A 13,106-nucleotide genomic window follows, 5' to 3' on the forward strand; every position below is an offset into this window, starting at 1 on the left:
TCTCCTGTTCTGCTTGATTCAAAGTGGTGTGGAATGAAAATATTTTGATATGGAATCCAAAACTCTTAAGCCAATGAAGAATCTAAACTTTGTAATAACATTTCCCCTTTCTGAAAACTATTAAGTGGCTCCATTTTCACTTCAGTGGGGAATTAAAAGTTTCCAAAACTTTTTTTTCCAGGAAAGAAAAATGTCAGTCACTAGTGGAATTTGCTTTTCAGGTCCTAATGTAAATCTCAGTCTTGGGTTAGAAGAGTGACTTAAATCTTCTAGAAGTTCTAGGTTTTCCTTTCTTTATTAACACCTTCTAGTCGTCCGAATTTTCATTTGAACTTGAAATATATTACTAAATATTTGCAATGCTGTAACTCATCATGAAACCAAGCTGATCATGAAACCCAAAGGAAGATCAACCAGCCAGAAGGACTGACATTCAAGAGAAAAGCAGTTTAACATGAGTTAAATATGAACCATTAAGTAGTAAGATTTTCAAGACTTCCAAGGTCTTTTGGTGTTTAAATTTTAAAGCCAGAACAGAGAAGATTAATTAGTAAGAGGTATAACTGTGGCATCTTGACACATATGGGAAGAGTGGGTATAACTATGCATACAAGAAACTGATCTTGAAGAAAGAAAAATCATCAGAATGTTAAAAAAATGAGAAAAATTATGTGAGATGGAGTTAAGACAGACAGAAAAAAGGAATTTTAAAATGAGGACAGTAGAAGAGAAGGTAAATTGTTGTAATTTCCTGCTTAGGGTTTCAATTAATTATTTTCCTTTAGTTTATGGCAGCATCATGAAATCAGCATTTTCTTTTCTCTATTATATTCGTCATAGTAAAGTTTGTGGTGTTTAGATTTGCTACTAAGTTGACAGAGGGATTTTGTCAGTAATTTGTTTTGGTTGCTCACTGATTGTCAGTCTGTTGTGATGTGTATTCACACAGACCATATTTGTTTGCCTACTGAGTAGGAGGAATGGAAAGAGGACAAAAAGCCGGTGTGGACATGATGACCTCCCCTGTGACTTTTACTAAGTGACTTAATGGTTGCTGTGATTTGGTGTGACTCTCAGGCTCTGTTAGAAACAGTGTGATAGACCTGATGGCCACACACAGCACGCACCCAAATGTCACATTTCCCCCTCTGTATCAGTTGTATCCTCCCAGGAAAGCACTTTGAAACATGCTGAGTGCTGAGAGGAGAGCTGGCTTGGTCTGATGGATAATAACACGAAATTGGGAGCCAGAAAACTCTGTCTTAATTCTTTCTTTTTCTCCCCTCCCAACTGTTATGCTGCAGGGAAAGTCACTTAACTTCACTAAGAACCTACTGCACCTCCAAGGAAAAAAACAAAACCAAAATAAACAGGCTTTCCAAAGCAGATTCAGAGTCCAAGCAAAGATTTTGTCTACTACTTTGAAAATGTAAAAGCTAATAAAAGCTGGATATCTGGGGTGTTATGTACTTTAACAAATGAACAAAATGCATATTACAGTCATCTGTATGTGTGGAAATAGTTCTCTTTCTACAGCAAGAGCATGAGAGTGCCAAATTCTGATCTTAGGGACATGTTATCAGCGTGAGGACAATTATAATATTCATCAATGTTCACTAAGTGGATACCATACAAAATTGCATCTACACTGTTTGAAGTTAGCAAAACCAAACATTTTCCATCAATCTTGAGAACTGTCATTCGACTTTCTCCTGTGGACATTATTGCATCCCTCTAACAGCTGTTCTGTGTGTCAGGACAGGCAACAACCCTTATTTTTCCTGGACACTACTGAGCGTCCTAAAGCAGCCTGGCTTACTTGCTTTTCAGTTATTAATAACATTTACATCTGCTGTACCTGATATTCCCTGATCATTTTGTCTAGTGCTAATGGTTTGCCTTTTCCTTTTGAGTTACTGCAGATGTTTGCTGATTATGTGCAAACTGCAGCTGCCTTTTAAACAAGCTACAAATTTATTACAAAATGCACTGGACATCAGGAGAAAATTTCACTTGGCAGCAGGTTTTCCAAATGATGAAGAGATAGAATGCTAAGAAAAACTAATTTACTTTTTGTATGAGGTAGAAGGGTTCTGTTCCTCTGGGCCTTTATTCCTGTGCATGACACTTTGCAAATAAAACACACCACATGAGTACTGCATGAAGAAAAGCATCGTGAATACTAAGTTAGTCTTGAGTTGCACAGCAATATAAAATGCATTGGTTCTAGTTAAAATCGATTTTTACCTTGGAAGTAAGCATTGGATTCACTTTCTCTCTCTACCCAAAACACTTTGGACAGATGGAAAATACCACTGTAACTGCTGTATATTAAGCTGGTAAATAAACAACCAAGCAATCCAGAAATCTTGTTGGTAGTGTCACTGAAAGTCATTCTCATTGTTTCCCTGCAAAAAGGGTATAGCCTCTGGAATGAATTCAGGGAGTTCATCTGTGTTGATTCAAAAAATGAGCAATTCCTCTTCCCCTCCCTCCCTCCCTCAGTACTAACAAGATATAATTGGAGCAGAGCAGTTTTCAGAAATTCAGAATCGCTAGTTACTATGGAAGAGTCAAAAGAAAGGAGAAAAAGAAATGGGACATGAGCCACTCCATTTATGTTCTGAGCAGAATTTTTTTAAAGGTTTTTCATTTTCCTTTTCAAAAAAAAAAAAACCTTCAGGAAGGAAAAGGGGTTACATGAAATGACAGAAACAAAATTTTGTATACTGCTGTAATAAATGTAGCAGGTGCTGCACTTTTCATGCTTCTCTTTAAATTAGGATAAAATAAATTACTGATCTAAAATTTTTTAGTAATTACTGACTTAAGTAAAGATACTGATGAGTATTGATCAGATTAGGTATACTAATAGAACTCAATTTTCATAATCTTTTGAGGGCCCAAATGACTTTGAATATCTTAACCTTGTAAAATTAATTCAAGTATTTTTCCAGTGTGAAAGTCAAGGAATTATAGCACTTGACAAACATTTTCAAGCTTTCCATATGGACTTCTTTATAGTCTGTATGTAGCTGAAATGTTCAACCAATTTCTGTTATATCATAAAATATTCAATACTATTTAAAGAAGGGTTATTGATGGCACTGATTCTTATCATCTAAAAAGGGTCAATCTGGGTCTCTAAAACTGAGTTTTACATGCATTTCCTTAGTAATTCTTAGGCAACTGTACCCCTTATCAACCTATTTGCACAACATAAAAGTACAAGAGACATCACTAGACTGATAAAGATTGATATTATTGTTCTATTATGATTTGATCAATTGAGAAAGTCATAACTGCCTTTGCTCCACTTTCATTATATCCTGATGCCTTACACAGACTCAAAGTACAGACTGAACACACTGGACCAGGTATTTTGCTTCAACATCAAGGAACTTTTCATCTCACTTGACAATAATGTTATTTTGGCTTTGCACTGCCAGGCTACAGATCAAAAATACTGTGGTACATTGGTACTATCTCACTCAGCTGATTCAGAATTGCTCTAAATACTTGACTAATTACTGTGCATTGGCCATTTTGTTTCGTTTGCTTGTGCCTGTAGAAGTTACTCTGAGAGAGAGACAAGCATGTCAACCTGCACTGCTGGATATTCCAGTAATTAATTACTTTGAGAACAAGAGCCTGAATCAGAGAGGGGGGGAAGGTGCTTCTGCTGGGCACAAGTTTCTAAAATTTTTGTTTCTGTAACTTTCAGGCTCTGAGGAAGCAAAACAGCCTTGAAATTTAACACAAATTTTTAAAAAAAGCCAAACAAACAATAAAAATAACTTACCTCATTCAGTTAATGGACAAGGAAGAATAAAGGTCAAATACAAACTGATATGAACTGAAAGATCTGATTTGCACAAGTCTTTGGGAAGCCACTGGGGGACTCAGTGGGTATTCAGAGATGCATAAACCTGCAGAAGGAGATGCTGAATCAGCATTGTTAAGGTTGGAAAAGCCTTTTATAATCATCCAGCCCAGCTCCTAACCAAGCACAGCCAATCCCACCACTAAACCACATCCCCAAGCACCACATCTACATGATTTCTGGACACTTTCAGGGATGGTGACTCCACCAGTTCCCAGCCTTTCCAATCCTGACCACCCTTTCAGTGAAGAAATGTTTCCTAATATCCAACCTATCCATCTGAACTGAGAAGACATTTTGCCCAGGCTACTTTAGGTGGGCAAAAATGCCACTAGATTTCATCAATAGAGCTCATCAGGATCTAAGATGTTCCTGTGAGATCACAAAGGTCATGGACAGGTATAAAGGAGATTTAGACTATATACTGTTAATGAAAACATTTGGTGACAATTTTCTGTAAGACTACTTAGGTGTGAGCTGTGAAATCTGAGTAAACTAAAAAAAAAATGGTAAGGCACTGGAAGTGAGGAAAAAAAGAACTTGCAAGATGCAGACTGAAAGAGAGTTGTGAAACTAGGACAGAAAGCTTGAAAAGAACATTCTCCAGCCCAAGAAATCTCCTGCCTACTGCCAAATACTGCAGATAGGAAACACCCACTGTGTTGGTGAACACAGTGCACTCCAGCACCAGCACATTGACAACACTGGTGTGCATTAACACAGCAGGTGCTGTGCAGTGGAGGAATTAAATATTGTAAGAGTCTTCACTCAGCAGAGTCTGTTGTTCCTCCACCTCCCAGCTGTTTTCCTCTTTTACTGTGGGTGTTGGAGACAGCACAATCTGGTTTAAAGTGTGGTAAAAGTCATTATCTTTCTATTCTAATTCCTATTTTCCTTTGTATTCTTTGTGAGGCTCCTGCAAATCCATCCACTGCTTCTCTGCTGCATTGTATAAACCACAGGTATTTGCCCTTAAACATTAACTAATATTTTCTGGAATTTGCATGCAAATTCTTATGAACTGGGAATACTCTTCTGCTCAGTTTTATACATCTGTACCACTACAGGCATTTTTGCATTATGTCACACCACACTTTTACTATAATCTCCACTTACCTTGTTATCTAATCAAGCTCCATCTAATAACTATAACAAAACACACATTTCTCTATCTTTTGGTGCACTTCTGATTCTTTATGTGAAATGCCACATTTTGCATATCTATACCAAACTCTCCCGTAGTTGAATTCTGCACTTCAGAGCTTTATACTGTATGAAATGTCATTCTTCAGGCTTGAATACATTCTGATAATATGCAGAGATTTCTTTTCCCAACTCCCCAAAATACATCCTTTCCCCTGAAAAAACTCTAAAGTTTTCTGTAAATTATTCACTTTGTGATCAAACATATTCTTTCAACATATGGAAAAACACTTGTTCAAACTAAGAATTAGCTGTCCTTTATCATTCTTTTCTCTTCCTGGATGTCAGACCTATGCACACAGACCCACACAGTACTCTACACTTTTAAAAATCAAACTGATTTGTCTGCTTGATATGTCTGCAAGATATATCAAGAGAATAATGCTTCCAAGAAATCTGGGTGAAACTGCCTGTAAAAGATTTGCCTGTTCAAGACTGGATTTTCTGTGTGGTGGATTTATATTTTTTCAGAATTACTGGCACAGAAATTACCAGTTTGCTTTGCCTAGTTGAGCACAGTGAATATTGTCCCTTGTATAATTCTTCTGGGGAAAGATACAGGGATAATGAGACACATTCATGTGCATAAAGTATACCCAGTTAATACAGAGTCACAATTACAAGAAATTAAATTCTAAATGCTCCTGTAATAAAAACAAATCTCTGAAAGCTTCAGAAAGGGCAGAAAGAGACCTCATAAAGGATAAGGCCTTCATCTAATAATGAAGAGAAAGGAGAGATACTGGGGGGTGGGAATTGGGATGATCATAAACTAACACTTGCATAGTTCTGCCTTAGTCCTTACCTGTATCCAGCTTATTGTGCTTTTCATTGCAGCACCTGAGTGCCTTCAAACATCTTCTGGGACATTTTCAGAGCCTACTAATTCCCATGTAAAATAAGTGATTAAGCTACAGTTAAGTTGAAAGGTTAAAGTATAATTTTTAAAGCAAATGAAAATTTATAAAAATCATTGCTGTTCAATCCTTTCTCAGTCCATGAATTTACTTAGTTACCAATTTTTCACTTATTTCTTATACACAAATACATTAGAAATACTCTTCCTTTGCAGAATAAAATATAAGACCTTCCCTCTGTATTTCACTTTTGCGTTTGTGAATTCCAAAGCCTAGGATAGGACAACAGATGTTTTACATTTGAGGAGGCATTGATGTGCTTGTCCCACTGTCACAAATAAAAACCAGAGAACATTGATTTTAATCCTTTGTATATATGACTATATGTGAAGGGAGGAGATTTTGTGCATTGAGTGGCAATCTGGACCTAAGAAATCTCCATGGGTTTAATGAATAACAGTCATACTATCAAGAACAGACTATATATAGGGACTCCAAATGTGCTACTCTCAGTTATGAAACAAAAACTGGCTTGAATTTAAGTCCATCTAGCAAGAGCTTCACTCTAACAACATGATTCAGAACTTAGTGCAGGAACTGAAGTTACACAACAAATACAAACCTTATTAGGAGGCAAGTTAATCATTACCCCTTCTTGGCATCAACTGTGTGAAGAGCTGTGATACACAGAGAGAGGCAGAAATGTCTTAGAAACTTTACACTTGAAAGAGCAGCACATGGGATTAAATATCAGATTGATTATTGTGCTCTCAGAAACAGCCCAGAGAGGCCAGATAACTGAAAAGCTTTACTTTTCACTCATCTTCCTCCAATATATTTTTACTCTGTCACTTTTTAATGTTTCTTACAGTTATGGAAAGTCTGAGATTATTGCACCATTTTCATAACAGAAAAAGAAAACACTAAAATTCATGTTTCTCCTTGAAAGCTGTGTCACCGCTGGGTCTTCTGTTTCACTGCTAAAAAATGTACTTTAAGGTGTTAAAAAAAGCCAAACATTACAAATATTCTCTTAATCTAGAACATTTGAGAAAATATTTAGAGAATGTTTTAAAAGAGATTTCCAGTTTTACCTTCTCCTGAATGGGGTAAAAATCCTGAATTGATTATCATAATCATAATGTGACACTTCTACCACTTATTAATTGTGAAAATATAAAGGTGGAGGAAAAACCTGCACATTTTTCGTGTGTCCATGTGTGTTTATTCCCTAACATGTAATAACTAGTCTCCTTACAAGATTGTGTATTGAGAACATCTGTTTGAACTTGACTTCAATCAAGCTGTAATTGGGGCAAAACATCCTTTTCAAAGTCACTGTGTCCTAAAAGTGATAAATTATACAAGGATGGAAAAGCAGAACAAAGACGGGAAGTCTTCAGAAGAAACTGCCAGACACCAGTTCCTATACATTTACATCAGAGCAGCTCATGTAGGACTAATATGGAATTCATAGCTAAATCTCAGATTTAAAAGAGGTCACACACCACATGACAGATATCTTGTAGAACAATCTTGATAATTTATTCAGCAAGATGGTATCAGCTACGACACGACAGTGGGGAAGGGAAGTAGAAACAGACAGAGCAGGTTGGGGAGAGATGTTCTAGAATCATAATATGCTCTACAGGTCTTGGAACAGGAGGAGAACATTACTAGTATGAGCCAAAACTAAAAATGAGAATTAAAGGTAGGTAAAATAATATAATAAAGGAAGCTAATAACATAGCATCACGTCTGTATGGTAATTATAGTGTCTAAAACCAGGAGTGGAAGCAAAAAGCACTGCAGCTGGAAAATATAATACAAAAGATAAAGAATAAAGTGAACTGTAAAACTGTGATTGAAGAGAACACAGCAATAAGCACAAAAATATGGAGAAAGCATAACATACATTTAGGACCAAAACACTTGAGGAAATCTTCAGTAATTCAGATGCAGGAAAAGGAAAAATGTCATGTCATTTACATAAAATTGCTGAATAAAATACGAAAAGAGAGGAACAAAAATATATTTGCAGCGGCTAAATAGAGATGAAGAATGAAGAAAAATAATTCTGTATAAATAAGTGATAAATTAATAGAGTTCTATTACAAAACGGGAAATGACACATTCTGAGCAATGACACAGAAATAAACAGAAATAAACTACAGTACATTGTTAGCAGAGAGAAAATTCTTAGGGTCATAAGCAATTAAAGAGTTACTAAAAATTAAACACGCTAACATTGTCTGTGGTAACAACAAATTAATTATTGACTGAGAAAAATGATGAAGTAGCTTTGCTGTACTTCATTTCCCCAATTAGTAAAATTACTGTTTGTAATAGAAATTTTCAGGAGTTCTAGTTTTGAAAAGGGCAACACAGGAGCATGTGGAATTTGCTACTGCCATGGTTTAACCCCTGCCTGCAACTAAAGCACACCTTTTCATCCTAAATCCAAACCACAGCACGGTACCAGCTGCCAGGAAGAAAACTAACTCAGTTCCAGCCAAAAGCTGGACAGCTACTTAAATTGCTCAGAGGATTTCTTTAAAAGCCTTTAAAAAAATGGGGAAAACATGCATTTGAAATCTTATGTTACTTCACTGAAGCTTACAGGAATATCTTCTGACTTCAGCAGAAACCAGGTTAGATGATCAGCAGAGATTCACTGTTCTCAAGGGAGAGATGGAACACGCCGTACTTTGCCCTTCCCAATAACCAAAATCCAAGCTTAGTGGCTCTCAAGGAACAATAACTCACTTGCTTATCCTTCAGTTATTCATGACAATAACTTCAGCTCACAGGTAGGTGGAGGATGAAGTGTGGGGAGCCAGAATTACAGACCGTAATTCCTAGAGAAAGTGCGTGTAATGTAGTTAAGTGTGACTGTTACATGCTCCAGTTCTGTATAAGATTGTTACTTACAGATTGAAAACACCTGAATGGTGTTTGATTTTCAGATGAAAAAAAAAAAAAGTAAAAAAGACATAAGTTTGGGAAAAATCTTGCAGGATTTTCTCTTTTATTTATTTAAACTTTTTTTTTTTTTCAGAAATGGGCCACTTACAACAAAGACCCAATCACTTCTAAATCCCAGGATGGAAATTGATGCTGTTTCTGTCAAGGTAGATTTCAACAGCCATTGAGAGAAGATAGAAACTCATTCAGCACTCATTCTTCATGCCTCTGTTACAGATCTATTCTCTCTGTGCTGTGTGTTTGAGCTCAAAACACAACTTGACTGGATGGTCGGGGAAGCAGCAAATTAGGAATTTCAGTTCCAGCATAGCAGTTGTGCTATTTATATCCACATCAAGCAATGTAAAAACTCTCCTTCGTTGTGGTCACTTTAATTAGAAAGGTGCTTAGCTGAGTTAGCAGATAAAATCAAAGGCTGAGGGAAGGAGAAAGGTCAGCAGTTCTGTCACTGTCAGTAGTGTCCCATCTTGCAGCACATGCCTTTCCTACTCCAATTGAATATAAAATCCTTCAGTTCTACTTACAAGAAAGGTAGGTGTTAAAATTGCACAAGTTGTAAATAAAGGATAGTAGATATTGAGCTAACATGAAATTATCTTAGAAAGAGATAATAGATTCAGATTAAAATTTTTTGAGAGGAGACCAGTTAGCAAATCTTTCCTTAGTACATGCAAGTAAACTGTTCATTAGCAAAAATGTGGTATCATGTATCTGTTTTCTTCCTAACAATAGAATGTTCTTTAACACCATGTCCAAAGGTAAAACTTTGTCATGTGTCTCTAGAGATGCACAGAAAGGAAACAAGATCATGACTTCATCTGTGGGAAACTTGTCTCTGTCAGCAGAGTATACCAGCATGGAAACCCCTTTTTACATAGGCGTGCAATAAATGTTAAGTAGGATTTTAAGAATCACTGTAGGAAGCAATTCCTTCATGTGTTTATCCTTCCTGCCAATATGACATATCCTTTCCACAGTCACAAAAGCCCTGGGAAAGGAGGGTTATATTGCAAGTCACAAAGGGTGAAGGTAGAGCAGGAATAGCACAATTATCAGAACTTTTCATTTGATCAGCTTGTAGAGGATAAATTAGCTTCAGGAGGAGATACAAGCTAAAGCTGTATGTCTTCAGACTGCTGCTTATCTTTTGCAATGGTATTAGAAGAAAACATGAAAGAAACAAGGAAACAAAGAAACATCTTACTTAGCTGCAGGGATTAGGCCACTGTAATTGCTCAATATACATTCCTCTGAGACTGGTGGAATCAGTGATCTAAATCACTCAGCACATTTGATATTCCTGGGGAATTTCAGTCCAGGTGCTTCCACGAGTTTTGTTATTTGAAGTTTTGTACTGATAGCAGGAAGACACTGTAAAGTTGGAGATGAGAGATCAAATCAAAACTTCTATCAAAAATCAAAACATTTAAGCTCTATCCTTCTAAAAGACATACCTGAGTATTCTCAAATACAATTAAATGCATAACCAGACACAATCCAATCCCTGGACAATAATGTTAGGGACAAGATGGGCAGCTCTATTTAGATAACAGAGTTTGAAATACGTGAATTTGATTAACAGTGCACAAATTGTCAATATGTATTCTGGGATCCTGACAGCTGTGATCAGTTCGTTCTGCTGTCTGCTAACACCCAAACTGTTCCTGTGCTGTGGAGACAGGGGCACCAGGAACAAACCTCAGGCAGACATACCAAGGATTATGTGGGTAGGCAAAGGAGAAATGTATGAGCTTGGACTGCTATGAAAAGTTGCCAATCCATGTTCTACTTCTGACACTGAGCCAAGGCCAGCTTTGATGCAAAAGCAATCAGAAGCAAAAGTCCTGGCCAAGCAAATACCATGAATATAAACAAGGGATAGAACCAGGCTGCTGGATGGCTACATTTCCAGTCAATTAAAATTTTTTTGATTGTTGTATTGGAATTTCTAGTGAAGTGGAATAACACGTTTGAATTTGGTTGGTCTACTAATGGAACAATTCTCCAGTCCACCTGGTAGCTGACAAAGAGCAAGCTGGGAGTATCCTGCCTACTCAGTCTCTCAGAGTTTTCTGTCTTGGTGGAAGGAATCAGGTCAATGAGCTCCTTGATTTCTACTGCAAATATCAACAATCATGCATTCTCAACAAACAAACAAACAAACCAAAACTCCCACTGTTTATGTGAAATCTGCTTTTTCAGTTAGGAAATTCCTCCTCTTGAAACAACTCCAGAAACTCAAAACTGACTCTGTGAAATCTGCATTTGCTGTTAAAAAATTGCTTCCCTAGAAACAAGTTCAGTAGAAGTCTCTCTCCATTCCAGTGCCGTGTCACCTGTTGGGGCACAGTAGGAAGCTATGACTCAGGATCACTGCATATGTGTCCACCTGTATATTTTGTCTGCATAAAAGAACTAAAATATATCTCAATTGATTTTTTTCTGAAATTGAAAAATGCCTCATTTGCACTGAAACCAATATCCTAAATAGCAGATGCAAACCAGTCATCCTAAATAGCAGTGCAAAATGAGCTTATTTACCATGACAGTAAGCAACAATTTTGCACCTTGTTGACTAGGACTCTGGTTTTCATTTTTCCCTGACAGGTTAAAATTATTTTCTGAGTTGATAGACAAGAACTCACAAGAAGCCCTGTAATTTAATTCATCTTTTTGGTTCTCCATTAAATATCCAAAATATGTGTGTTGCAATAACCTTGCAATAACTCACAACTCCAGCTGTAATAGGTCTCCTATATTCTCCTAAAATAATAATAAAGTCAAACCCCATGATCAACAGGAAGCAAATAAGTTTATATATTGGCTTCACAATCCAAAAGCCTTGAAGATTCTTCAAAAGAATCCAAGTTTCTCTAGACTTCTCAACACTTAGACCACCTCCTAAGTTTTCATAATAATCAACATGCAAGCAAAGGAAGTGACTTTCTCTGTACCTTTTTATCCATTTTTATCTATATTTTTATAACACCTTTTCTGCTTCTTTATTGTAACTATTAATAGACCCTGCAAAAGATCACTTGTAGTTTGCTCATACAGAAAGATATTTTATTGAATTAGTGAGATTATGGTCCTTTGGTTTGGAATACTTGCAGTAATTAGACTTAATATAAGAATTCTCACAGCTGATCAGAGGTGTGAAAGGCATCTTATAATTAAGACCTATATAAGACCACATTGCCAGTACTTTTCAGCTGCTCACTCATACATCCACAGATTATATCAGCTACTTAGCAGCTTGTGTTGGGAATACCTTATTGCAAGGAAAAGAGACAGAAATCATTTGTATTTCTTATCAAGAAAATTATATTTCCAAGCATTTTTTTCTTATGATGGCACTATCATCAGATTTAACAAACAAGGAGAATTGATCCAGAGATAATACCTTTGCTATTACCACTAAATAGTATCTGTATCAGTAAATCCAAAGGACAGCTGGCATTTAATTGCTAACAAATTGTGCTGATTTTCAACTGCAGTCTGTATGAAGCCTTTTCAATTATACCTATTGATAAGTGAGGTTTGATTTAGCAGCTTTGCATCCTGAAGGATTCAAACTGCAGTGCACAATGAGACGTGCAGCAATAAATTGTCACTTGATAATGACAGCAATTGTCTAAGAAGCAGTTATTTATTGTAGCCATTAATGTTCAGTCACTGCAGGACTAAAGTATCTCTCCCTTTACAGATCAATATTTTTGTTTGGGGAAGAAACTTGGGGTGCATTCCATCGATGCCCAGTTAGGTGAAAAGAGGCAGATATGACTATGGATGCCTAAAATGCATTGATTACTTTACGTGCCATCAGTCACTTCTACACTAATTTCTAAGACTTCATGGACTAGCTTGAGCAGTGTGAAACCAAATATTGAAGCTCTTCCACTAATATTTATAGACAAAATGTCATTTTTTTCATAATATTGATTCAGTTATACCTATTTTTATATGTAGCATAAGTACCCAAAATGCATAAAATTCCCAGAGATATGTTCAACTGTGTAGGTATCAAAATAGAAATGCTTTTCTTAGATCTCCAGTTGCTACTGACTGTGAATACTTTAAACTACAGGGAAAGATACAGACATAAATTCCAAAATAAGTTTTGAGTTTCCTCCTTGCAAAGATCTCTGACTTTTAAAACACAGGTGAAAGTTCTTCTC

The 13,106-nt window shown here is 36.4% G+C and overlaps 1 long non-coding RNA gene across 1 annotated transcript; it reads right to left on the reverse strand.

Moving 5' to 3' along the window:
• Positions 1 to 3,896: 3,896 nt before the first annotated feature.
• Positions 3,897 to 10,150, reverse strand: LOC108639337. The gene is made up of 3 exons (XR_001920395.1): positions 10,133 to 10,150; positions 6,566 to 6,620; positions 3,897 to 3,929 (listed from the first exon to the last, which is right to left on the reverse strand). It is a non-coding gene; the product is annotated as an uncharacterized LOC108639337 (long non-coding RNA).
• Between the last annotated feature and the right edge of the window lie 2,956 nt (positions 10,151 to 13,106).

The sequence above is a fragment of the Manacus vitellinus genome, unplaced genomic scaffold (assembly GCF_001715985.3).
Source record: "Manacus vitellinus isolate BGI_N305 unplaced genomic scaffold, ASM171598v3 scaffold_19_pilon, whole genome shotgun sequence".
Lineage (NCBI taxonomy): Eukaryota > Metazoa > Chordata > Aves > Passeriformes > Pipridae > Manacus > Manacus vitellinus.